The sequence below is a fragment of the Bidens hawaiensis genome, unplaced genomic scaffold, assembly GCF_021521415.1.
Source record: "Bidens hawaiensis isolate Kalapana, Puna unplaced genomic scaffold, B.hawaiensis_p1.1 tig00044352_1, whole genome shotgun sequence".
Lineage (NCBI taxonomy): Eukaryota > Viridiplantae > Streptophyta > Magnoliopsida > Asterales > Asteraceae > Bidens > Bidens hawaiensis.
The window spans coordinates 83,420-99,455 of NW_027505893.1; the positions used below are offsets into that span (position 1 = coordinate 83,420).

Consider the following 16,036-nt stretch of genomic DNA (forward strand, 5'->3'; position numbering starts at 1 on the left):
CTATGAACCTTGGTGGCAAACCTATGCCCTATATTCATCACATGAATATCAACCAATCCGGGTTCATAATAGTCTTACCTTCATACTTGTTCCCACAAGTATGATCGACTACGGACGTTTAGAACAACATAAGTCATTCATGGATTAAACATGCAAATATAGAACATAACTCATTGAAAAATTAAAACATAATTAATTATCATGAGATACCCATTACATTTGTTCTTATACAAACACTAAATACAGATTAAATCCACTCACTAGAATACCGAAGTCCTAATGCACAAACATGACCCTCATGCTTTGGCCTATCGAGGAGCTTCGTGAGTGGGTCCGCAATATTTTGATCGGTATGAACTTTATGAATACATATCTTTCCCTTTTCAACTTCATCCCTTATGTAGTTGAATCTGCGCTCAATGTGCCTCGTTTTCTGATGAGCACGAGGCTCCTTGATCTGTGCAATAGCACCCTCATTGTCACAGAATATCTCTAGGGGCTCCTGAATGGTAGAGATAATCCCTAGATCCATGATGAACTTTTTCATCCATGCAGCCTCTTGGGCTGCCATTGAAGCGGCGATGTACTCAGATTCTGTAGTGGATAAGGCGACAACATCCTGCTTCGAACTCTTCCAAGAGACAGCGCCTCCATTCAAAATGAAGACATATCCCGACTGTGACCGAGAATCATCTCGGTCAGTTTGGAAACTCGCATCCACGTAACCCTTTACGACGAGTTCCTCCTCACCAGACCCATATATTAAAAACATATCCTTAGTCCTTCTAAGGTATTTTAATATATTCTTGACAGCCATCCAATGACTGTCACCTGGGTTGTGCTGGTATCTACTCGTTATGCTTAAAGCATACGAGACGTCCGGTCTAGTGCACATCATTGCATACATAATAGATCCTATTGCCGAAGCATAAGGAACATGCTTCATCCTATCCTGCTCTTCCTTAGAGCTAGGACTTTGGGATGAGCTTAACACGGTTCCTCTAGGAATAGGTACCAAACCTTTCTTAGAGTTTTCCATCCTGAACCTTTTCAGGATTTTATCAATGTATGCACTTTGATTGAGTCCGATCAATTTCCTTTGTCTATCCCTATAGACCTTTATTCCCAAGATATATGTCGCTTCTCCAAGATCCTTAATTGAGAAACGACTACTTAACCATGCTTTAACGCTTTCCATACTTGGTATATCATTTCCAAATAAAAGTATATCATCGACATACAAAATAAGGAACATGACTATACTCCCACTAGCCCATTTATACACACACGCCTCATCACCGTTTTGGACGAAACCAAACGCTTTGATTTCTTCATTAAAACGATGATTCCACATCCGTGATGCTTGTTTCAACCCGTAGATTGATTTCCTTAACTTACATACTTTGTCAGGATTAGATGGATCGACAAAACCTTCAGGCTGAACCATATGGACATCTTCCTCAAGATATCCATTAAGAAAAGCGGTCTTGACATCCATCTGCCATATCTCATAATCAAAATGAGCTGCAATGGCAAATAATATCCTGATCGACTTAAGCATCGCGACCGGCGAGAAGGTTTCATCATAATCAATCCCTTGAGTTTGTGTGAAACCTTTTGCTACAAGTCGTGCTTTGTAAGTATCTAGATTTCCATGCATATCGGTCTTCTTCTTGAAGACCCACTTACATCCAACCAGTTTGGAGTTAAGTGGACGATCAACCAATTCCCAAACTTGGTTATCGTGCATGGATTGCATCTCGGCGCTCATGGCTTCAAGCCATTTTTCACAATCAGGTTGTGACATAGCATCTTTGTAGGAGATCGGTTCATCCGAATCGACCAAGTAGCAACCATCCACGAGAAATCCATATCTCTCGGGAGGTTGACTAACCCTACTAGATCTGCGAGCAACGTGTGTATGATCAACCATTTGATCACCTTCAACATCCTCGTGTTGAAAGCTAGTATCGACCAACTGTGTATCATCCAGTGATTCTTGAACCTCTTCAAGTTCCACTCTCTTTTCACTAGGTCCTTCCATAAGGAACTTAGTTTCTAAGAAGTATCCTTTGCGTGAAATAAACACTTTTTGTTCACTAGGATCATAGAATATATATCCTATATCATCCTTTGGGTATCCTATAAAGATACACCTGATGGATCGAGCCTCAAGCTTATTTGGGGTGTCACGTTTAACATAAACTATGCATCCCCATACCCTTAAATATGAAAAGGATGGAACCTTTCCATGCCACACTTCATAGGGTATTCGATCCACCTTTTTGGTCGGGGCCATATTCAAAATACGAGCCGCTGTAAGTAGCGCATATCCCCAAAATGATGGTGGTAGTGAGCTTCGTGCCATCATTGATCGAACCATGTCCAACAGTGTTCAATTCCTCCTCTCGGATACTCCGTTATGTTGAGGAGTACCAGGAGGAGTGAGCTGTGAAACAATTCCACAATCTCTAAGATGACTTTGAAAAGCATCACTTAGGTATTCGCCTCCTCTATCGGAGCGGAGTACCTTGATTGTTCGGTCGAGCTGATTTTGTACTTCATTTTGAAATTCCTTGAACATTTCAAAGGCTTCATGTTTGTGTTTCATTAGATACACATACCCATATCGACTAAAATCGTCGGTAAAGGTAATGAAGTACCTTTCACTATTCCTACTAGTGGGCTTGAGAGGTCCGCATACATCCGTATGTATGATACCTAACAAGTCCTTAGCCCTTTCATTTGTACCTTTAAAAGGTTCTTTGGTCATCTTGCCTTGAATACAAGATTCACACTCATCATACGAACCTAACTAATTTGTTTTCAAAAGACCATTCTTTTGGAGAGTATTTACACGATTCTTGTTTATGTGTCCAAGACGACAATGCCAAATGTAGGAATCACTCAAATCCTTTTTGAGTCTTTTAGTGGAAGTTTGATATAATGAGCTATTTGAGGTATTGTCATGAACCAATTCATAAATACCGTTGTTTGGTACAGCTTTAAAATAAAAGATACCATTAGATGATACATGCATTTCTGATTTTACAAATTTAAAGTCAAAGTTACATTGTCTAAGAAGGTGCACGGAAATAATGTTCCTAGTCAAACTAGGAGCATACAAAACATTTCTCAAAACAACTTCCAAACCACTTGGAAGCGATAAAGTGAAGTCTCCTCTAGCGACCACGTGCACCCTTGCACCGTTGCCCATGAAAAGACTCACTTCGCCCTTCTTTAAGTCTTCATTCCTTTTGAACCCCTGCAACCAATTGCAAATATGAGTTCCACATCCGGTATCCAATACCCATGTGTTAGAAGAAATAAGATTTAGCTCAATATTAATCATAAAGACATTACCCGAGGTATGCCCCGCATTCCTCTTGTCTCTTAGCTCCTTTAAGTAGACCGGGCAATTGCGTTTCCAATGTCCGGTCTCCCCACAACCAAAACAAGGATCATCCTTATGACCCCTCGGTTCCACAACCTTTTGTTTCTTTGCCACAACCGGTGATTTGCCCTTACCCTTAAGATGCACAGGAGGACCCTTTCTTTTTGCTACCTTAGCCTTAGGATTGGGTTGAGATCGATTCTTGGATTTACCTTCATTGATCGCAAACACGGGTAAAACCCTTTTACCCATGCTCGCCTCGGCTGTTTTAAGCATTGAGTGAAGTTCTCCAATGTTTTTGTCCCACCCGTTCATGTTATAATTTAACACGAAAGTGTCGAACCTTTTCGACAGGGAGTTAAGGATCAAATCCGTTGCTAACTCTTTTGAGATGGGACAATTGAGCTTGGCGAGGCGATCAATGTAACTTTTCATCTTAAGTACATAAGTTGAAACTGGTTGATTATCATCCATTCTACATGCATGCAAGGCTCGAACCGTTTCGAACCTTTCAACTCTTGATTGCTTAAGGAACATTTCCTTAAGTTGAGTAATCATGTCGTACGCATTATGGTTTTCGAAATCCTTTTGGATTTCGGGAACCATAGTCGCCAACATGAGGCATGACACTTGAATGGAATCTTCCGTGTGTTGGACCCAATTCATATATTCGACCTCACTTCCCTCTTCCGGTTCATTGGGGATAGGTGTTTCCAAAACATGATATAATTTTTCTTGTTTTAGAACAATCCTTAAATTTCGGAACCAATCCGAAAAGTTATTGTGGTTAAGACGGTCTTTAGCGAGAATAGATCGGAGAGATACATTTTGGACGTTAGGGATTATGTTGTCGTCGACGTGTGCGGCCATCTGCAGAATTTTAATTAAGTTCATTTTAGTGTTTTACCTTTTTAATTATTAATACCCTTTTATATATACCAAATATAATTAATAACTAAAATCTAGAATCCAACGATAAACCCGACTCCGGTTAGGTGACCTTTTTCCCATTGTCGGTTTATCAAGGTAGTTATTCATAACAATTGCAAACCCTTTTGCAACTTCTAGAGTTTATGGGACCGGTTCGAAATCATATTTCGTGTCGGCATGTTTATCCCATCAACACCTATTAGACCCCATGCTTGGGTGACCCTCTTCACATGGTTCTAATTTAAGTCGTCCTACTTGTATCAACTTGTAATATTAACATACAAACGGTTAGGTGACCTTTTTCCGATTTATATGCCAACATTACCTCAACATATTAATTTACTCTACGCGGTTAGGTGACCTTTTTCCCACTAAGAGCTTACTAATATGTTAAGCGTTATACAAAAGGATGGTGTTTGACTTATTATCCTTAATTTTAAAAGGGATTTTTAGTTTTAATAATTCTAGTTGTAAAACTTTAAATCATGTTCTAACATGCATTTAGTAACATGATTATTTTGAAACCATTTTCAAAATTCTAATTTATAATAAAACCATTTTATTATGGGCGTGAGACGGCTAGTTAATAAATCCATTTTATTAAACTACGTGTCACATAATTACCGATAATTATTAGAACCCGTTTTATGCTTTGTTAATTAATTCTATGTGACGAAGTTGATATCCTAATATCTAGCAACCACATAATCAAATAATCATTAACAAGCATACACAGTTATACTAGACACGAGCCACTAAGTTAGACCACACTTGTTAGCCGAAACAAGTGTGTGTCTTAGGTCCGATCCTAAGGGACACATGACACAAGGATGTTGTAGCTCCCACTCGATCCCGCATCCAAATGCTTCGAGCATCTTCTTCAACCCCGTTGTGATCCATTGGGCTTGAACTTGGGCCTTAGCTTCCATAAGCTTCCATTTGGGCTCAATAGGTGGGCTTAGGTTCTTTTGGGCTTGAATCCCTTTAATGGGCTTGTGAGACCCATTATCACCATACCCGGCCCAATAAGGCCCAAACTTCCAATTTTGCAATCTTCTTTAAATTTACAAAACAAATGTCCTAATACATTTTTTTCTATAAAATAAAGATATTACAAATAATCTATTTATTACATACCCATATGAATAAATAATTACAAAATTGCCCCTAATTAATTATTACAAACCAAAACTTTGAATAATTAATAACAATCATAACAAACATCCATTTGGTCTACGGCTCGGTCTAGTTTTAACAAACATAACCCATTATGTCTTAGGAACCCGTTCCAAAACCCCTTGACCTTATCGGGCCTAGCCCAACCCATTTGGGCTTGACCCAATAACTTGATTATGGGCTTCGGCCCACATATCCAAAACACATGGGCTTCGGCCCAATGAAAGGTCTTATGGGCTTCGGCCCATTCATCCAAAATGGGCTTCGGCCCATTTCACTCGGTTTTATTTTTTTATTTTTTTTTTTTTTTTTTGAACAAAGCCAAAAAATATAACTAGATTAAATACAAAAAAAATTATGCATGTTAATTTTTTGTATAAAATCTTTCAAGGGGAAAATATAAAACCGAAAACCCGAAGCTTAGTTTCCTGTATCCCGGCTCTTGATGCCATTTGTTGGGTTTCTATGGATATTTTAAACTTAGTTAACCATTTAACTAGTCACAATTAAGGCGGAAGCGTGATATAAACAAACTAAACATATGTATCCATGTGTTTATATATGTATATATTACAAGTTTATAGGAAATGTGTACATGAACAACCTAATTTATTCATGTTATAAGATTACCAATAATCTATTTATTAGAAACCCGAAGCAAGGATCAAATGATACGGGAAAACTAAACTATCAAAGCTTGTAAAACTTACATTCTTAAACCTTTAAGAAATGTAGTTGATGTTGATGCTAGACTTTCAAAGGGAAAATCCTCAAACAGAATATACCCCGAGCCTCCAACACACACCGAGCTATGTTAGGGAGCTTGAACACGAAAAACCGAGACCCGAGCCTCCTTTTTGATCTTGGCCGTAAGCTAGAACCAAGAAAGAAAGAAAGACTTGTGGTTTTTTTATATGTGTTACTTGAAAGTATCTTTCATACTATATATATAATCATATCATATCTTTGGTTAGGTTTTGGTTAAGTAAGAATCACTCCATCTCTACCATATCCATGACATGATTTTTGACCAAATCTTTGGGGTGTGGGGCCCACCCAAAACCGGCCCCAAAATTATATATATATATATATATATTTTTTTTTTATTTTATACTTTATAAAATATATAAACACCCCATCTTTTATAAACCATTTTACAAAAGAACATATAGTTAAATAATCATTCCAATAATAATTATTTGAATAAATAAATTAACCAATTAATTTATTTAACACTTTCAAGAAAGTATTCAGAAACCCGATTTTCTGAATGTGTCGTGTTCTGTATTTGTCTTATAGATCTTATCTTAACAAATACATAATTGGTGTGTGTCTAACTCGTTATTGGGTATGACCCGACTTGGATCAAACACACCTAGCCACATTAACCTAATTATGTGTCTCGGGCATACGATATTCCAACAATAACATGTTTGATGTTTTCTCACGGAGGATTTTGCTAACCATTTGTTACTTGCAATTCTACTTTGTAAAAATATCCGTTTTTATTAACTTTAAATTTTCCAATTTTATAAAACAGTTTTTAAATTTTTCGAACTTGTTTTATTATTCTTAACTTTGGGTTTTAATCATTTTCTCATTAAGCCATTTACAAAAAATGAATTACTTAACTTTCGTTTAGTTTAGAAAAATATATGTATTAGTCTATTAGATATATAAAAGTGTGGTCATTATTGAATGATCTTAGGCTCAATTTAGAAACACATCATTTTTACATTGATATTTATTGTATACCCCAAGATGCGTAGACAAATTGCTCACACCATTCACAATTGATACATGATTATAATTCTTTAATTCTTCCGATGCTAGGCTCATCATTGTATTTTTTGATTGATTTGTTTTGTTTGTTTGATATTATCATGTTGATTAGGGCACAATAAACTTCTAGATATAAGAATATATGATTAAAATCTAATGAACGAGGGACATTAAGGATATCGGAATACATAGTACAAGGTTTAAAGTATGATTGTATTGATATATATCGTTTGATTACAATTACACTTTAATTAATATGTATAATTAGAATATTCTCTATAATATTCTCTATATATTTAGAAAGAGATAATTGTGTAACAAACTCTAGAAATTATCTCCTTGATTTGTGCATAGCTTGTATTATATATTCTAAATGAAAGGGAATGAGAAGGCAAGCTTTCAATTCTTATATGGTATCACTTTTGGTACCGATCCTTACCTTTTAACCACCTCTTCCGCCGCCGCAACCACCTCTTCCTTCGTTCTTTTCCCCTTCATCTCTTCCATGGATTCCAAACAAATACACCCCGCCCTCACCGTATCTAACATCAAGACCCATATTCCTCTCCTCCTTGAAAAAGATTCATCCCACTTCAATACCTGGAAAACCCTCTTCCAGGTTCACTGCCAAGCATATGAGGTCGCTGACCACCTGCTCCCCCGGCCTGCCCCTGCTCCGGCTACCTTACCCTCTGATCCGGCCGCTGCCGCCTTGGTTGAAGCACAGGCTGCTGCTGCTGATCAGTTTTGGAACCGCGTGGATGCCCTCGTGAAGTAGTGGATTTATGCCACTGTTTCGCAACCCCTTCTTCGGATCATAATCCAGCCGACACAAACTGCTCACGACGCCTGGTTGGCTGTCGAACGGGAATTCAATGACAACAAAAATACCCGTGCCATTTTTCTGGGTCAGGAGTTCGCGAACCTGTCTCTTGAAAATTTTTCTTCGATGGGCGACTACTGCGATCACGCCAAGCATCTTGCAGACCAACTGGATAGTGTGGGCTCTCCGGTGGATAATCGGATGCTCGTTCTCCAGGTTTTGACGGGCTTAACGGAACAATACGATAGCATCTCCACAGTCTTACAAAACCGCCCGCTGCCATCATTTCCTGAAGTCCGTTCTCGCCTCAACTTGGAGGAAAGTAAAAAGAAGAGACAACTTTCTCGTGTCTCCTCTACTGCTGCCACGTCCCTTCTTACCTCAAACTCATCTCACTCGACAGGTCCCTCCCAGTCCTCCAATACCTCACCATCCAAAACTAGCTCCAACAGACCACGTAATAACCGTGGACGTGGACGCGGGTCCAACAGGAAATTCAGATCTTCGGCCGACAGCCAGCCCACTCCAAACCACCCATACATAGTGTTTCCAAACAATTGGACCACCTCTCAATGGGCCTCGGTTCTTAATAACAAAACGGGCTCCCCACCATGTCCTTACCCATCACGGCCCACCTCTCAATCCTCTCAAGGGATATTAGGCCCGCGGCCCGATCAAGCCCTTCATACCAATTACTCTCCCACTGACATTGAACGGGCTCTCTACTCGCTGGCTCTCAACCCACCGGACCATGGCGTAATGGACACGGGTGCATCTTCTCACTCCGCCAACGAACAAGGTATTTATTCCCCGTCTAATTTTAATACTTGCACTAATAAAAATATTGTTGTTGGAAATGGCATGTCCATTCCCGTTGTGGCCCAAGGCAACCAAGTCCTACCACCACCCTACCCACCCCTAAAACTAAATAATGTTCTTTTTGCTCCACAAATAATAAAAAATCTTATTTCTGTACGTCGCCTTACCACTGACAACTTAGTTTCTGTGGAATTTGACCCCTTTGGTTTTCTTGTGAAGGATCTCAAAACACGGGCTCCTATCCTACGATGCAATAGCACCGGCGATCTTTATCCTCTGACTAAACCTCTACCCATCAAGACCTCCCAACCGTCCACGTTAGTTGCTGTTTCTCAAGATCGCTGGCACCAACGATTGGGTCACCCAGGAAATAATTTGCTTCAGTCTTTGAAATTGGACTCTTTTATTGATTATGGAAAACTTGATAAAACACTTTGTCAGTCTTGCGTTTTTGGCAAGAGTGTTAAATTGCCGTTTTATGATTCTGTTAATTCAACTAGTTTTGCGTTTGACATTATTCACAGTGATTTATGGACATCTCCCATACTTAGTGCGGGTGGCCATAAATATTATATCTTATTTTTGGATGATTTTACAAATTTTCTGTGGACCTTCCCAATGTCTAATAAATCCCAAGTATTTCATACTTTCACCATCTTCCACAACTTAATCCAAACACAATTTGAACGTAAAATCAAACAATTTCAATGCGACAATGGCACCGAATATGCAAACCAGAACTTTAAAAATTTTTGCAATCATAATGGCATGCAATTTCGTTTTTCATGTCCCTACACCTCCTCCCAAAATGGTAAAGCAGAGCGCAAGATCCGCACCATTAATAACATGATCCGTACCTTACTTGCCCAAGCCTCCCTACCTCCCAACATGTGGCACCACGCACTTGAAACCGCCACCTACCTTCTTAATATTCTACCCAGCAAACTCCACAAATTTAAATCCCCAACTTCCCTCCTTTACAACTGCACCCCTAAATACGAACAACTTCGCATTTTTGGGTGTCTTTGCTATCCTCTTACCCCCTCCACCAAAATCCACAAACTCAACTTCCGATCTCACCCGTGTGTTTTCCTTGGATACCCCAATAATCATCGTGGGTACAAATGCCTTGACCTCACCTCTCATCAACTTATCATTGCTCGTCATGTACACTTTGAAGAGTCAATTTTCCCATACGCCATTCAATCTCCCAAACCTCTACCTTCTTATGATTTTCTTAATCCCACCATCAACCCTCTTGTTTGGACCTATTTACAAAACTCACATACACCAAACACCAACACTCCTAACCCCGCCGTTACAGGCCCATTATCATCCAGCCCAATCCATAATAGTACCCAACAATTCTCTCCCCCTCATACTTCTAACACAACCGGCCCATCCCACAGCCAAACACCTCATCACCCTTCACCCTCAACCCCTACCCAGGCCCAACATACCCATCCACATATACAACACCACACGACCCAAACACCCCAAGGCACTTCATCTCCTACGTCCCATCCCACAACCAGTTTCCCACCACCGAACACTTCTACCACTACTCAACCTTCACCACCAAATCCTCCTCCTCCTCGTACCATGCACACTCGCTCCATGAGTGGCATCCATAAACCTAAACAACTTTTCAACCTTCACACCTCTACCATCGTTCCTCTCCCCAACAATCCTCATGTTGCCTTGACCACTCCTGAATGGCACAATGCCATGACCAATGAATTTAGTGCACTTATTAAAAACAAGACCTGGGAACTTGTACCTAGGTCCCCTGACATGAATATTATACGATGCATGTGGTTGTTTAAACATAAATTCAGGTCCGATGGCAGCTTGGAACGCTATAAAGCCCGTTTAGTGTGTGATGGTCGCAAGCAGCAGACAGGTATTGATTGTGGTGAGACATTCAGCCCGGTCGTAAAACCCTCTACCATTCGTCTCATTTTATCTCTTGCTCTATCCAAGTCTTGGCCAATTCACCAGTTGGATGTCACTAATGCCTTTCTCCATGGCAACTTGGAAGAGACAGTTTACATGCATCAACCCGTGGGTTTTCGGCACAAGGACTTTCCGGATCATGTTTGCCGACTACGAAAGTCTCTCTATGGCTTGAAACAGGCCCCCCGTGCCTGGCACCAGCGATTTACAGATTTTGTCACCACCCAAGGTTTTCAGCAATGCAAGTCAGACAACTCCTTATTCACTTATCATCACGGGTCCGAAACTGCATATCTCCTTATTTACGTGGATGACATCATTCTCACCACCTCCACCAATGCTCTCCGTATCCGTCTAATCGATACTCTATCGGGTGAATTTGCTATGAAAGATTTGGGCCCTCTCTCTTACTTCTTGGGTGTACAGGTCACTAGGACTGGTAACAAGATGTTTCTATCTCAGCAAGCTTATGTCAAGGGCATCATTCATCGGGCTGCTATGGACTCGTGTAAACCAGTTGCTACCCCAGTTGATACTCAGTCCAAACTTTCTGCTGATGCTGGTCCTCCTCACGAGGACCCCGTTTCTTTTCGCAGCTTGGCTGGTGCACTACAGTATCTTACCTTTACTCGACCTGACATCTCCTATGCAGTTCAGCAGATCTGTATGCACATGCATGACCCCAGACAGGATCACTGGAACGCGTTGAAGAGGATTATTCGTTATCTTCAGGGAACCATTGACCATGGCCTTCATCTAGGTCCGGTCCCTAATCTTTCATTGGTCGCCTACACGGATGCTGACTGGGCCGGATGTCCTGACACACGCCGCTCCACGTCTGGGTATTGTGTGTATTTAGGAGATAACCTTATCTCCTGGTCCTCCAAACGCCAATCTACTATCTCTAGGTCGAGTGCTGAAGCCGAATATCGGGGCGTTGCCAATGTCGTGGCAGACATTTGCTGGTTGCGTAATCTCTTACTAGAGCTCCGGCATCCTCTCCCTCGTGCCACGCTTGTTTACTGTGATAACGTTAGTGCCATTTATCTCTCTGGCAACCCCGTCCAACATCAACGTACGAAACACATCGAGCTCGACATACATTTTGTTCGTGAACTGGTTCAACGGGGTCACATTCGAGTTCTTCATGTCCCTTCAAGACATCAGATTGCGGACATCTTCACCAAAGGGCTTCCTCGAGTTCTATTTGATGATTTTCGCTCCAGCCTCAACATCAGTCCTCCCGACGTTTCGACTGCGGGGGTGTAATAATATGTATAATTAGAATATTCTCTATAATATTCTCTATATATTTAGAAAGAGATAATTGTGTAACAAACTCTAGAAATTATCTCCTTGATTTGTGCATAGCTTGTATTATATATTCTAAATGAAAGGGAATGAGAAGGCAAGCTTTCAATTCTTATACACTTGTATATATATAATAGGCATTTCACATCTACGTATTGTACTATTTTATTTGTTGTCCCCGAGAGGACTATTGCATGTCACTTTCATGGTATATTCCAGGTGTGATCTTGTGGATCCCTCTTGCTTTATGTGTTATTTACAGACTTTTTGTTTTTACGGATGTAGATGTGGCTCCTTTCTTATTTGATTGTTGATTGGGGGTGTTACCCTAACATAATCAATCTTATCAACATGTTAAATATGTATTTTGAATTAAATGGTAATGATTGCATGAAAGTTCTAGGTTTTATTTATCACTGCATCACTTTTTACAAAAGTCTCCAATGTTGACTGGACCGTCATGTGTCGCAAAACACCTAAGCATTGAAAGTTAAAGACTACGCATGGTCTTACATGTTTAATAGCTACCCTGTACAACTATAACTTTATAATTGCCCAATGACGTTTGTATACGTGTGAACTTAGCTTAAATGTCCACCAAATAGCTGTAGATTTTCGTCATGGGCCCAATTGTCACATTAAACTTTCATCAAATAGAAGCCAGCAAAACAGAGAGTCGGGTCAGGTCGGGCGGGTAAATAGATTATTTCAAAAACTGTTATTTTGGTTCGGTTCAGAATAAACTTTGGTAGGAAACTAAATAAATAAAAATACGGGTCTAGAGGTGCCAAAAAGAAAACGGTCCTGGACCCGACCCGGACCCACCGAAACCGGTTCCACTAATACCTAGTCAAAACCTAACACGACCCTACCTGAAACCTGGCAACCCGGTCAAATACTCGACCATAGCCGGAACCGGTTCCCACCCGACCCGGTTGTTGACTTTCGTTAGCCATACCTAGAACCGGTTCCTATCAGGTTCCTGTTTCTAAAAACACCCTGTTTCTACACCTCTATATAGGAGTCAAACAAGGGCATTTTAGAGCATAGGTGAAACTGTGAAATAATGCCAATGCGGCCCATTTATTAGACACGGCCAACATTTATCTTTACACTTTAAAAATGTCACTGGGCCAATCAATATGCCAATTTAGCCCATTTTTTTAAAACTAAATACAAACTTCAACTCAACATGCTCAATATGATAAATTAAACTACCATAGCTTTCTATTTCTTCAGATAACAATTAAAGACTATTGACATCTGCATGAAGAATCCAAGTATCCAACATCATCTTTAAACTAAATTTAAAAAATCAATTATATTTTAAAAAAATAAAAGCGGGTTTTAATAAAAACAGTTACGAGTCAAAACGAGTTGTTTTAGAAATGGAAAAAATGTAAATAAAACAATAGATGTTTTAAGTCTCCCATCACCAATAATCTCCACAACTACAAACACCATCCTTAAAATGATGAAACCTTTTAACATCTCTAACAATAATCTCCCTACATGCGATTCGAGATATAAACTTAATAACATTATGACAATCGACACACACTCGTAAGTTCTTCATCACCCGCAACACATCACCATCTGCGGTGCTCAAAATCCCAAACGCGATAGCCAGTCTTTCGCTATGATAAAACAACATTTCCTCCTTTGTTTCCTCATCAACCTTTTCAAACACAACGTCCGATTCAGGCACATAACCTTCGCTTCTCATCTTTTCTTTCACGTCTTTTAAATATTTATAAATCTCTTTCGACATATTATGCGAGTGATCAAACGCAAGAAACGTGTGAACTTGTCCTCCAACTTCAATCGAGCTCCACCCGGGTGATTTTTCAAGCTTTTTTTCTTTAATATTTCGTCTCATTTTAACTACTTGGTCCCATTTTCCAGAACTTGCATATATGTTTGACATGAGTACATGCCACCCGGTATTATTCGGATCAAGTTTTAAAATCTCGGGTACAACTCTTTCAGCCATTTCGAAATTTTTATGAATCTTGCACGCGTTTAACAGCCCACCCCATATCTTGGAATCCGGTTTTACATCCATATTTCTTATAAGTTCTTCGGCTTGTTTTAACTTCCCGGCCCTACCGAGCATGTCAACCATGCAACTATAATGTTCTAAAGCCGGTTTTACACCGAACTCGCTAAACATTTTATTAAAATAACACCACCCTTTATCAACCATCCCATTGTGACTAAACCCCGCTAAAACTCCAACAAATGTAACCGCGTCGGGTTTTAACCCGCTGCTAACCATTTGAACGAAAAGCGCTTCCGAAAGGTGTGCGAGACCGTGCATTCCATACCCACAAATAATCGTGGTCCACGTAACAATATCCCTTTGCGTCATTTTATCAAACACTTGGCGCGCCTCTTTTATGCTACCACACCTAGCATACATATTAATCAAAGCTGCACCTATATATATATCGATTCCGATCCCGGCCCGAATCACATAATCATGCGCCCACCGTCCCTGCTGCAACGCACCCAACGACGCGCACGCCTGCAGGACTGTAACCATCGTCACGGTATCCGCCTCAATTCCCATCTTTTTCATCTCATTAAAAAACCCCAAAACCCCATCAAACTTTTCCCCTAATAATAACCCGGTCATCAACGCGTTACAGCTCGCGGTACGCTTCACTGGCATTTCATCGAACACTTGGCGTGCAACACCTGATTCACCACATTTCACATACACATCAATCAATGCGGTTACAACAAACTCGTTACGCTCGAACCCGAACAACATGACATCATGGTGAACTCTCCGTGCGTAAGACAAAGATTTTAAACCCGCGCACGCGGGTAACACGAAAGTAAACGTGTACGCGTTAGGCGCGTACCCGTTACTTGTCATGTTATAATAAAGATTAATGGATTCATTGTAACATTTTTTTCTAGTGTAACATTTTATTGTCTCATTCCATAGGAATAAAGGTGGGTTTTTAATAATATTGGTGATAAATATTTGTCCGGAATTTGGGTAACCGAGTTTTAGGTACGTGTGTGCTACACGGGTTAATAAGAATGTGTTGTGGGAAATGTGGGATTTGATTATTTGTGCGTGCAGGTGACGAAGGTGGTTGATGGATATACATGTTTGGAGGAGGATAGAGATGTAAAAATTAAGTCCTTTTGGTTTCATTGTGACAAGAATTAAGTCATGGACAAGTTTGATTTTTGCCTTTAGTTTAATTAGTTTGGGCTTTAAAGATTGTATATTGAGAATTGAGTTGAACATGCGGGCCTTGAAGTAATCTTTTATGTAATGTAGCATCTAGATTCAATAGTAGACGTGGCATAAAACCGTTCGGGAGTCGGGGCACAACCAATAGGTACAGATCAGGTTTCGGTACTGGTATTTTCCGAATTTTGCATGAAATACTATTATCAAACTGAACATTTCGATACCGGTACCTACCAAATATTTTCAAATTTCGGGATCGATATTGGTACCGTCTCGAGCTCATCCCTAGGTTTCAAGGTTTCAGTACCTTAGATAAATCGGACCCACCGGACATGCCCCCCCCCCCACCTGGTCAAAACCTGGACCGGACACTGCCAAAACCCGATACAAACCCTACTACACCAGTCAAAAACTCGTCAATGCCCGGAACTGGTTCCTACCCGACTCGGTGATTTGACTTTGTTGACCAAGCCCGGAGCCGGTTCCAGTTTTAGAAAAACCCAGTTTGTGCACCTCCATCTAAAGGTGCACAAACTCGGGTTAAAAAAAACGTTTCGGGTTTGGTCAACAAAGTCAAAAACCAAGTCGGGTAGGAACTGGTTCCGGGTTTGGTCAGGTTTTTAACCAGGTA

The 16,036-nt window shown here is 40.3% G+C and overlaps 1 pseudogene; it reads right to left on the minus strand.

Moving 5' to 3' along the window:
• Positions 1–13,551: 13,551 nt before the first annotated feature.
• Positions 13,552–15,363, minus strand: LOC143615798 (pentatricopeptide repeat-containing protein At4g30700 pseudogene; annotated as a pseudogene).
• Between the last annotated feature and the right edge of the window lie 673 nt (positions 15,364–16,036).